Source organism: Muntiacus reevesi, chromosome 9 (assembly GCF_963930625.1).
Source record: "Muntiacus reevesi chromosome 9, mMunRee1.1, whole genome shotgun sequence".
NCBI classification, from domain to species: Eukaryota; Metazoa; Chordata; class Mammalia; order Artiodactyla; family Cervidae; genus Muntiacus; species Muntiacus reevesi.
Window position 1 is genome coordinate 39,179,791 of NC_089257.1, and position 12,054 is coordinate 39,191,844.

Genomic DNA, 12,054 nt, shown 5'->3' on the forward strand with positions numbered 1-12,054 from the left:
CCAGGCTACTGGAACTCCCATCCCTGCTGCCTATGCCCTCTTCTGGGGGAGTGCTGGACCTGTCGGGGTACCCCCAGACCAGTCCTGTGCCACACACTGGGTGCTGAGGTAGAGATGGCACATACAGAGGCCTGAGCATGAGGCAGTCATTTGTGGACTGGAAATGGAGAAATGAGAGACTGAAGCAATCAAAGAGGCTGCCTGGTGGAGGTGACCTGCCACTCCTTCTAGACCCTCTGTCTGCTGGTCTACCTTAGTCATGCATGCCCTTACAGCCAAGGCCTGAGCCTCTGAACCCCCTCTCCTAACCACAGGGATACTTGTCTGTGTCCCTGTAAATCCAGCCAAACAGGTAGCCCCGAGTCCGACTGTGTATCAAATACAGCCCTGGGTTGTGTCTGTGGGGTTGATCCCCTGCTCTCCTGGCTGTGAGAGTGTTTGCTTCTCCACAGACAGAGGGGCAGACTCCAGACTGGTGACCAGGAGGAAGCTCTGATTGGCAGTCTCCAGACCCCACGCCCACCTTGCCTTGAACCCGCCCATCTTCTCTCCTTCATTTCTCCCAGATCAGTAAAGGTTGGCATGTTAAGGGGCTGGGCACTAGGATCTCCTTTCCTGGTGGGGGAGGGTTGGGAGGCGATGGACTGAGCCATCCTGTGTTTGCCCACAATGGCCTCAGGGTATCAGCTTTGCCGGTTGACACCTCAGGGTGTCCTGGCCATAGAGCTTGTCTGCCTCTCATGCCTGGCAGTTTGTTCTGGTTTGGAGTCTGTTTCTCTGGGCTGAACAGTCCCAGGACTTCTAGCCTGCCCTTGGGGCTGTGAGGTCCAGGCCCCTGCCCTGCTCAGCCCCTGCTTTGGGCTCCCCAAGTCTGTCCTCTCACAACACAGATCTCAGGCCGGTCAGTGGGCCCCCAGGTGGGGGTGAGTCATTTGCTGGCTCCAGGCGGACAGAAGAGGATTACTCTAATTGTGCCCAGCTGACACCAGTGTTGGTGTGGGCTAACACAGGTGCCTATGACCCTGGACCCTGAGTGTGTGTGTGTGTGTGTCCTCTTCCACAGGCCTTTGGGCAAAGTGGAAGCACAACCTAGGTACCCACTCCTGAGCCTTCCTCCCCTTCCCCCTGAGGCTGCTCTCCCTCGACATTTAATTCTGTTCAAGGCCCAAGCTGTGACACATCCCTCCTTGCCTCCAAATCAAACAACTCAGATATTTTCTCCTGCACTGCAGGACCCTATGCTAAGGCCCAGAGCTAAATTCATCCTCGACCCTGGTCTGGAGGGTCTAACAGCCTGGCAGGGGAGACACAGGCCATGATACCTATGGCCCCAAGCAGAGGCCTGAGAAAACCACAGCGAGGTCTGGAAGATGAGCAGGGGTTTTCCCGCGGGCAAAGGGGGCAAGGCACTCCTGGGAAAAGGAACCGCTCCTACAAACGCTGCTGCTCGGAGAAGGAGAGTGGCTGACACATGAGAATGGAGAGAACTAAGCTCAGATCAGGGAGGGCCATGAATGCCAGACTGGAGTTTGGCTTGACTTTGTGGGCAAGAGGGAATGGGGGCTCAGGCGTGCATTTTAGAAGGTCCTGCAGGAAGGTGAAGCAAGGACTGCAGGAGAGCGGTTGGGAGGGGATCACCCTGGTGGGCTCCCGTCTATGGGCTCGCACAGAGTCGGACACGACTGAAGCCACTTAGCAGCAGCAGCAGCATCCTAAAGTGGATGCTAAATGGCCTAGGCTGGGTGAAGGAGAAGGAGGTCAAGACGCTTTGGACTCACAGAACTTGTGCTTGATTGGATGGGGGCGGAGGCCGGATTGGCAAGTGCCCTGGAAAAGGAACCTGCTCTTGACAGCCCTGGGCGGCTGCTCAGGCGTCACCCTCCCGGGCCACCAGGTGTTGGGTTGAGCCTCGGGCAGGAGGTGAGTCCCCGGGGAAGATGGGCGGGGCAGCTGTTTGGGGGCTGCCAGGGGTGGGGGCCGGAGGAGGGGCGGGAGGAGGAACCTGCTTCTGCAGAACCTGCGGGGCACCCCTCACCCGGTTGGAGAATACAAGCCTAGGCCCCCCAGGACTTCTGATAACTGCCCTGCCCTCCCAACTTAATGGTTTCATTTTACAGGAAACTCCATGATTCTGGGCGTAGACACTATTGTCTCATTCTGCAGACTAGAGAGGTGAAGTCCAGGAGGTTAAGTAATCAGCCAAGGTTGGGATGTGAGCCTGACTCCTCTTCAAGGGCTCTGTCTCTGGGATAGAGGAAGGAGATTCAGGAGCTCAGGGTCTCCGTCTGCCTTCTCAGGACTGTGGCGGGTAGGAGTGGTGAGCAAGTGGACTGGGGCCCCAGAGAACGGTTTGGGATCAGCGCTGTGTGCCTGTGTTGCGGGGGCGGGTGGGGCACGAGAAAAGGCGTGGAAAGGCTGATGGCGTGTGGCGCAGCCTACGGCCACCAGGTGGCGCCGAACCCCCGCTGGCCTCACCTCCCCGGAGGTCTGAGAAGGGCACGTGGCAGGTGTGTGATGGGGGCTCACCTCACTCCTGTCCACGCTCTCACGGGGGTGATGAGTTCTCTGGAGGCCTTCAGGGTACAGGAGGGTATGTCGTGTGAGTGAAATCTGCTTATAGATGGCACAGCCAGATTGTTCTCTGAGGGCGCACTAGGATGGGTCCCTACCAGATGGGAAGTACACCCTCAGTTTGAAATTGGCGGGGTAGACCCGAGAAAGAAGGTGTTGCTACTCCCTGACAAGATGGCTGCCATCCTCCATTCCTAAATCAACCCTGGAGAAACCACAGGACTGAGTAGGAAGCGGGAAGCATGGAATTCTGGGAACTATCAAAAACTGGGGTGCAGTGGGGTGGGAGTTGGGGAGAGGTAAAAGTGAGGTGCTGGGTTGGCAGAAAGCACTTGCCTCAGGCCTGTTGCCTTGGATAGTCAATCATTGTCTGTCCCCTCGCTTCTGCTCAAACTGCTGGGGCTTCTTCATCTTCTCTTGGCAGTAGCTGGAGGAAAAGAACAATCTCTTGATTGTGGGGCTCTCCCAAGGATGGACAGGATTACTGTCCCTTTTGTGGGCAAGAGAAACTGAGGCCGGAAGCTCAGCTGATGGGAGCCCCCCTCAGAGTTAAACCAGCTTAGCTCCCCAGGGTCAGATGAGGAAACTGGGACCAGGAAACGGCGGGGACCTCGAACTCCACACAGATCCAGAGGTAGCGTAGGGACGGGCGCCTGCTCCCACTTCCTGGCCCAGGGCTCCCCACCACCTTTCCCAGGGTTGGCAGTCTTTGCTTCTTCAGGTTCCACCTAGAACTCACCTTTCAGACCAGACCTGGAGAGCTGGTCTGTGTCTCCCACATCACTGCCCCCGCCTCGGCCTTGTGCTGGGGACAGGGTGGGGAGGGGACGGTGTGGGTTAGAATCGCTGACTCTCTTTTCTCTTCACATCTGCCCCCTGAACCATTCCTCTGGCTCTCAGCTGAGACTTCCCGGGCGGTGTGTGCCTGCTGGGTGCATGTGGTTTCTCTCTTCAGTTAGACAGGAAGCCTGGTAAGGGCAGGAACAGGTCTGCCTCAGCTTTAGTGTCCCACATCAATCCTCAGTGTAGGCGTCCCAGGTGGCACAGTGGTAAAGAATCTGCCTGTCAATGCAGGAGACTCAAGAGATGTGGGTTCCCTCCCTGGGTTGGGAAGACCCCTGAATTAGGAAATAGCAACCCACTAAGGTATCCTTGGCTGGGAAATTCCATGGACAGAGGAGCCGGGCCGTCTACAGTCCATGGGATCACAAAGACCGGACATGACTGAGGGACTGAGTACACACAGGAGCTCAAAACAGGTGTGCTGAGTGATAGATAGTGGCAGTCAGGATTCCAATGCATGTATTAATCAAAACTCAGCTGAACAATGAGGGAGGCCCTCTGAAATTCTCTAGAATTATCTCTCTGCATATCTTTCATCTCTGGTACTCCACCCTGTAAACTCTTGCCAAACCAGCCTCTTCAGACTCATAGCTCCATCTCCTTAACTTAAGGGAACTTCCAGGGTTCATCCTGCCTGCATGATGGCCTCTCCAGGCAGTGTGGGCAGTGATAGTGTTTACATGTGTCTTCTGCCCCTTAGGATTCCAGTCATTACCTGATAACCAATGCCTTGAAAACCTTTCTTTCATACATTTTGTCCAGTTTTGTTGTTATTTCAGGTAGGAAGCTAAATCTAGTCTTTATTAGTCCATCTTTGATGAGAGTGTAAGTCTGTTTTATAACTTTCATTGCAGTGTAGTACATACACAATGTAGGAATGTTGACAGACATCATTGTTATTATTGGCAGTACCACATGGCATGTGGAATCTTAGTTTCCTGCCCAAGAATCAAACCCGGGCCCCCTGTATTGGAAGCTCTGAGTATTAACCACTGGACCACCAGGGAAGTCTTTTGACAGACATTTGGATTTGAATGTCTTGGCAATTAGAAACACTGATCCTGGGCTTCCCTGGTGGCTCAGTGGTTAAGAATCTGCCTGCCAATGCAGAGGAGACAGGGTCGATCCCTGGTCCAGGAAGATTCAACATGCAGCAGGGCAGCTGAGCCCATGTGCTGCAGCTACTGAGCGCAGGTTCTAGGGCCTGAGAGCCGCAATGCCTGAGCCGGCAAGCCCTAGAGCCTGTGCTCCACGACGACAGAAGCCACCGCAGTGAGAAACCTGCACACTGCAACTAGAGAAAGCCTGCCCACTGCAAGGATGACCCAGTGCAGACAAAATAAATAATTAAATTTAAAAAGAAAAAGGAATCCCATGACTATTCTTTTTTTTTTTTCATTTATTTTTATTAGTTGGAGGCTAATTACTTTACAATATTGTAGTGGTTTTTGCCATACATTGACATGAATCAGCCATGGATTTACATGTGTTCCCCATCCTGAACCCACCTCCCTCCTCAGACTATTCCTGTATATGGGTATATATTGAGTATTCCATTGTATGACTATCTTCATCTACCTTTATTGTTAATATATAGCTTCTAGCTCACAACCGAGACCATTCCTTTCTATGTGAAAACATTCTATTTCCTTTAGAGTAGGTCTGCTGAGATGAATTCTCCTGGTTTTTATTAGTTTAACAATGTCTTCATTTTTCCTTTATTCTTGGAGGTTTTTTGTTTGTTTGTTTGTTTGTTTCTTGGCCTTGCGGTGCAGTTTGTCGGATTGTAGTTCCCTGACCAGGGATTGAATCCACACCCTCAGCAGTGAACATGTGGAGTTCTAACCACTAGATAGCCAGGGAATTCCCTTGAAGGATGTTTTTGAAGATATTGAATTCTAGGTTAGGTAGTATTTTCTTTTAGCACTTTGAAGATAACGTTCTGTTCTCTTCCTGACTTTCGCTGTTGCTGACAGTGTTACAGCTGACAAATCAGCTATCAGTCTTATTGTGTCTTTGAGAGTAATGCATCTCTTTCTCTGGCTGCTTTTAGATTTTATCTTTGTTTTTGTTTTTCAGCAGTTTTACTGCAATGTGCTTAGGTATGGTTTTCTCTATATTTAGTCTACTTGAGATTCATAATGTGTCTTGAATCCGTGATGATTTTTCCTTGCTTCAGTTCAATCCTCATCAAGTGTAGATAAGTCGTTTCTCATAATTCAATGCATGCTAAGAACGTTCTAGAAAATTTTACTGAAATCCTGGAATAAAAAGAAAGAATGATGCAGCAGTGGGGAAAATATTTTTTTTGGGGGGGGGATATTTTTAATCAACCACTAGATTCTTGTCCTTAGGCTTCAAATTCACACTCCTCATCAGGACAGAAGGGTGGCCAGTGGTGGTCTCTCTCCTTAGCTCCTGATCTATTACCAAGGATATGTTCTGACCAACATCCCTACCTGGAATCAAGACTTTACCACCATTTGTCTGGTGACAGATGAGAAGGAAAAACTTCTTTTTCTCTCTAAATTTTGCCTCTCAGTCAGCACATTAAAAAAAAAATTTTTTTTTTTTTGGCAGTGCCACTCAGCATGTGGGATCTAGATCCCCGACCAGGGATGGAACCCATGCCCCCTCCATTGGAACTGTGGAGTCTTAACCACTGGACCACCAGATGTCCCAATACTAACATTTTAATACAGAACAGTTTAGTATCTCATTGTTTAGGACTTCTGCAAATCAGAATAGGAGTTTGGATTTACCACTGAAGGTAGTCCCTCCATGATAGTAAGTATATTCCTAACAGATGAGTTCTAGCCCAACAGAATAAAGAAGGACCAGTGGGCAGCCAGCGTTCCCCTGCCCTGGCAGGTTTCTTACTCCTTGCTTTGACCATTAGGCTTCAAGTGCACCTGTATGAGGAGGTAGGGAAGCTTCAGGGAGCAACCTTCACACTTATGTCTGTGTCTACTGGCTCATCTGCACCTGGGCAAAGCCTGTATGTGTTGACCCAGCTCACTGGTCCATATATCTTCCCAGAATATAAACATCCAGTTGCCCAATCCCTTCTAGATAGCTTTCCTGTGTTATAGAGACTGGAAAACTAAAGTAACATTTCCCACACTCCACATAGATCTCACCTGTAACCTGGGTCCTATATGAAGGTGTTCCCAATGAGATGTGGAGGTGAAAGGAAGTTATGGGCATTCATGGCTGCATACAGGTAGATAAGATCAGCTGGAAAGCATCTGTGATGCGGTTGTCTAGGTGTTTGAGGCACATCTGTGGAGGAGTTTTTAACAGCTAGCACCTCGTGTAGGTGCCAAGAAACAGATGGCAAGATGGTGATATTTTCACTAGAAAATTCCCCTGATATGGATGGGCATTTTGGCTGGCTGTGTTGGCACTGACTTTTAATGCTGTGTAGCGTTGAACCTGATTCTCTTCTTCTGCTTAATCCTGTATGGTTTATGGTATAGACAACTAAGAACCTCAGCCAATGGTTCTTGAAGCACTGATTCCATTGGTTGTGATCATCCATCTTCCCCAATAAAAAGTGAGCTCTCTGAGGGGAGTGACTAGTACCTAACACACAGCCTAAGACAGAGTAGGCACTCAGCAAAATTTATTGATGACTTAAGTGAAATGTTGTTTAGTCACTAAGTCATGTCTGACTCTTTTGCAACCCCATGGACTGTAGCCTGCCAGGCTTCTCTGTCCATGGAATTTTCCAGGCAAGGATACTGGAATGAGTTGCCATTTCCTACTCCAGGGGATCTTCCTGACCCAGGGATCGAATCCAGGCATTCTGCAATTAGCAGGTGGATTCTTTACCACTGAGCCACCCAGGAAATGTTAGGCATTAAAAATCCAACCTGAGAGACTGCATCCTCTAATCGGTCTGGGGCTGACCTGCATATCTTGAGGGGTATCTCAGTAGTGATCACGGGCATGTAAGAGTTACCACATTCAACTGAAGAATATAGTCTTCTCAGTAAAACCATGCTGGCATGACGAACAGTCAGACTTCCCATAAAAGGAGATCATGTTCATAGTGGAATCAGGCTTGCGTGACCAGCACTGAACATCAATCAAAACAAACTGACTTCTACAACACCAGCAGGCTCCAGGATGCAAAACAATATTCACTAAGCGTAAGCATACAGAAGTCAGACAGAGAAAAATAACTGAATTTATATTATATCATCATCAAATCAATTTAAAACTATCACCAATGGAAAATTTCCTCCTAAAGAAATGTCACCACAAACTGTACTTTGTTTTCATCTCTTTGGGAGACCTGTGACTTCTTAGCCCTAGGTCTTCTTAACAGTCAAACCCAGGCCCCTAGTTTTATGTACTTTCTATCTCTTAACAACTCTTCTAAGTGGCTGGGTGGGTTTCCCTGGACCCTCTCAGCGACTGGCAGATGTTCTACCAAGGGGAGCAAGGGAAGTACCACCAAGGGTAGAGCACGGTGGTACAGGACGTGGTATCTGGCATCAGGCAGACCTGAACCAAGTCTCCACCCTGTCAGTTCCCTCCTGTGAGATTGTGTGAGGCACTTACCTTCCCTGAGTCTCAATGACCTCATTTATAAAACAGGAAGAGGAGTAAACCTTCCTGAGGCTGTTGTGAGGATTAACTGAGAAAGAAGACAGGAAAGTCTTTGGCCACTGTTAAAGCTGCCAGCTATGAGACTGCAGGGCTCTATCAGGGTGCATTTCTGGGAATGAAGAGCATGAATTCATCTTTGACAAAAGCTGAGAAGTCAGACACCTCTTATCCTTCTCCATCAGAGGGCAGACAGTATGAAAACCACAATCACAGAAAACTAACTAATCTGATCACATGGACCACAGCATTGTCTAACCCAATGAAACTATAAGCCATGCTGTGTGGGGCCACCCAAGATGGATGGGTCATGGTGGAGAGTTGACCAAACGTGCTGTACTGGAGAAGGGAATGGCAAACCACTTCAGTATTTTCGCCTTGAGAACCCCATGAACAGTGTGAAAAGGCAAAAAGATAGGACACTGAAAGATGAACTCCCCAGGTTGGTAGATGCCCAATATGCTACTGGAGATCAGTGGAGAAATAACTCCAGAAAGAATGAAGAGATGGAGCCAAAGCAAAAACAGCACCCAGCTGTGAAAGTGACTGGTGATGGAAGAAAAGTCCAATGCTGTAAAGAGCGATATTGCATAGGAATCTGGAATGTTAGGTCCATGAATCAAGGCAAATTGGAAGTGGTCAAACAGGAGATGGAAAGAGTGAACATCGACATTTTAAGAATCAGCAAACTAAAATGGACTGGAATGGGTGAATTTAACTCAGATGACCATTATATCTACTACTGTGGGCAAGAATCCCTTAGAAGAAATGGAGTAGCCATCATAGTCAACAAAAGAGTCCAAAATGCAGACTTGGATGCAATCTCAAAAATGAAAAATCAAAAATCTCTGTTCATTTCCAAGGTAAACCATTCAATATCACAGTAATCCAAGTCTATACCCCAACCAGTAATACTGAAGAAGCTGAAGTTGAACAGTTCTGTGAAGACCTACAAGAACTTCTAGGACTAACACTAAAAAAAGATGTCCTTTTCATTAGAGGGGACTGGAATGCAAAAGTAGGAAGTCAAGAGCTACCTGGAATAACAGGGAAATTTGGCCTTGGAGTACAAAACAAAGCAGGTCAAAGGCTAACGGAGTTTTGCCAAGAGAACGCACTGGTCATAGCAAACACCCTCTTCCAACAACACAAGAGAAGACTCTACATATGGACATCACCAGATGGTCAATACCAAAATCAGATTGATTATATTCTTTGCAGCCAAAGATGGAGAAGCTCTATACAGTTAGCAAAATCAAGACCAGGAGCTGACTGTGGCTCAGATCAGGAACTCCTTATTGCCAAATTTAGACTTAAATTGAAAAAAGTAGGGAAAACCACTAGATCATTCAGGTATGATGTAAATCAAATCCCTTATGATTATACAGTGGAAGTGACAAATAGATTCAAGGGATTAGATCTGATAGAGTGCTTGAAGAACTATGGATGGAGGTTTGTGACATTGTACAGGAGGCATTGATCAAGACCATCCCCAAGAAAAAGAAATGCAAAAAGGTTGTCTGACAAGGCCTTACAAATAGCTGAGACAAGAAAAGATGCAAAAGGCAAAGGAGAAAAGGAAAGATATGCTCATTTGAATGGAGAGTTCCAAAGAATAGCAAGGAGAGATAAGAAAACGTTCCTCAGTGATCAATGCATGAAATAGAGGAAAATAATAGGATAGCAAAGACTAGAGATCTCTTCAAGAAAATTAGAGATACCAAGGGGACATTTCATGCAAAGATGGACACAATAAAGGACAGAAATGGTATGGACCTAACAGAAGCAGACGACATTAAGAGGTGGCAAGAATACACAGAAGAACTATACAAAAAAGATCTTCATGACCCAGATAACCACGATGGTGTGATCACTCACCTAAAGCCAGATAATCTGGAATGTGAAGCCAAGTAGGCCTTAGGAAGCATCAGTACGAACAAAGCTAGTGGAGGTGATGGAATTCCAGTTGAACTATTTTCAAATCCTAAAAGATGACGCTCTGAAAGTGCTGCATTCAATATTCCAGCAAGTCTGGAAAACTCAGCAGTGGCCACAGGCCTGGAAAAGATCAGTTTTCATTCCAGTCCCAAAGAAAGGCAATGCTGAAGAATGTTCAGACTACTGTACTATTGTGTTCATCTCACATACTAGCAAAGTAATGCTCAAAATTCTCCAAGCCAGGCTTCAATAGTACATGAACCATGAACTTCCAGATATTCGAGATGGTTTAGAAAAGGCAGAGAAACCAGAGATCAAATTGCCAACATCTGTTGGATCATCAAAAAAGCAAAAGAGTTCCAGAAAAAATCTGCTTCTGTTTTATTGACTATGCCAAAGTCTTTAACTATGTGGATCATAGCGAACTGTGGAAAATTCTCAAAGAGATGGGAAAACCAGACTACATGACCTGCCTCCTGAGAAATCTGTATGCAAGTCAAGAAGCAACAGTTAGAACTGGACATGGAACAACAGACTGGTTCCAAATAGGGAAAGGAGTATGCCAAGGCTGTATATTGCCATGCAGAGTGTACATGTACTTATATGCAGAGTACATCATGAGAAATGCTGGGCTGGAAGAAGCACAAGCTGAAATCAGGATTGCTGGGAGAAATATCAATAGCCTCAGATATGCAGAAGATACCACCCTTATGGCAGAAAACAAAAAACTAAGGAGCCTCTTGATGAAAGTGAAAGAGGAGAGTGAAAAAGTTGGCTTAAAATTCAACATTCAGAAAACGAAGATCATGGCATCCAGTCCCATCACTTCATGGCAAATAGATGGGGAAACAATGGAAACAGTGACAGACTTTATTTTGGGGGGCTCCAATATCACTGCAGATGGTGATTGCAGCCATGAAATTAAAAGACCCTTGCTCCTTGGAAGAAAAGCTATGACCAACCTAGACAGCATATTAAAAAGCAGAGACATTACTTTGCCAACAAAGGTTGGTCTAGTCAAAGCTATGGTTTTTCCAGTAGTCATGTATGGATGTGAGAGTTGGACTATAAAGAAAACCAAGTGCCGAAGCATTGATGCTTTTGAACTGTGGTGTTGGAGAAGACTCTTGAAAGTCCCTTGGACTGCGAGGAGATTCAACCAGTCAATCGTAAAGGAAATCAGTCCTGAATATTCATTGGAAGGACTGATGCTGAAGCTGAAATTCCAACACTGGCCATCTGATGTAAAAAACTGACTCATTTGAAAAGACCCTGACGCTGGGAAAGATTGAAGAGAGGAGAAGGGGACAACAAAAGATGAGCTGGTTGGATGGCATCACCAACTCAATGGACATGAGTTTGAGTAAGCTTCAGGAGTTGGTGATGGACAGGGAAGCCTGGTGTGCTGCAGTCCATGGGGTTGCAAAGAGTTGGACACGACTGAGTGACTGAAGTGATCTGAACTGAGCAGTCAGGGGAATGGTCCCAGGAAGAAGGCTTCGGCCTCAGATCCAGAAGGGCAGGTTCAAAGAGTTTGAAAGAGGTGGGACTTCCCTAGTGTTCCAGTGGTTAAGACTCCACCCTCCCAATGCAGGGGGCCCAGATTCCTTGGTTAGGGAACTAGATCCTGCATACTGCAACTAAGATCCTGTGTGTTGGTGCAGTCCAATTTAAAAAAAGGAGTTTGAAAGAGGTAACTGTGGCTTTCTGGGTTAGTATAATGAATTGTGTCCCCCCAAATATATATTCGAATCCCAACCCTCAGTACTTGTGAATATGATCTTATTTGGAGAGGGGGCCTTTGCAGATGAGATTAAGTTAGGATGAGGTTCCTATGAGAAGACAGAAATTGGACAAAGGGACACACAGGAGAAAGGCCACGTGAAGACAGAGGCAGAGACTGTAGTGATGCTGCCATAGCTGAGCAACATCAAGGATTGCCAGCAACCACAGAAGCCAGGAGAGAGACAAGGGAAGTCCACCCCTAGAGCCTCTAGAGAGAGCAAGGTCCTGCCAACACTGTGTTTTCCAACTTCTAGCTTCTAGAATCATGAGAGAATACATTTCTGTTGTTTGAAGCCTCCCCGT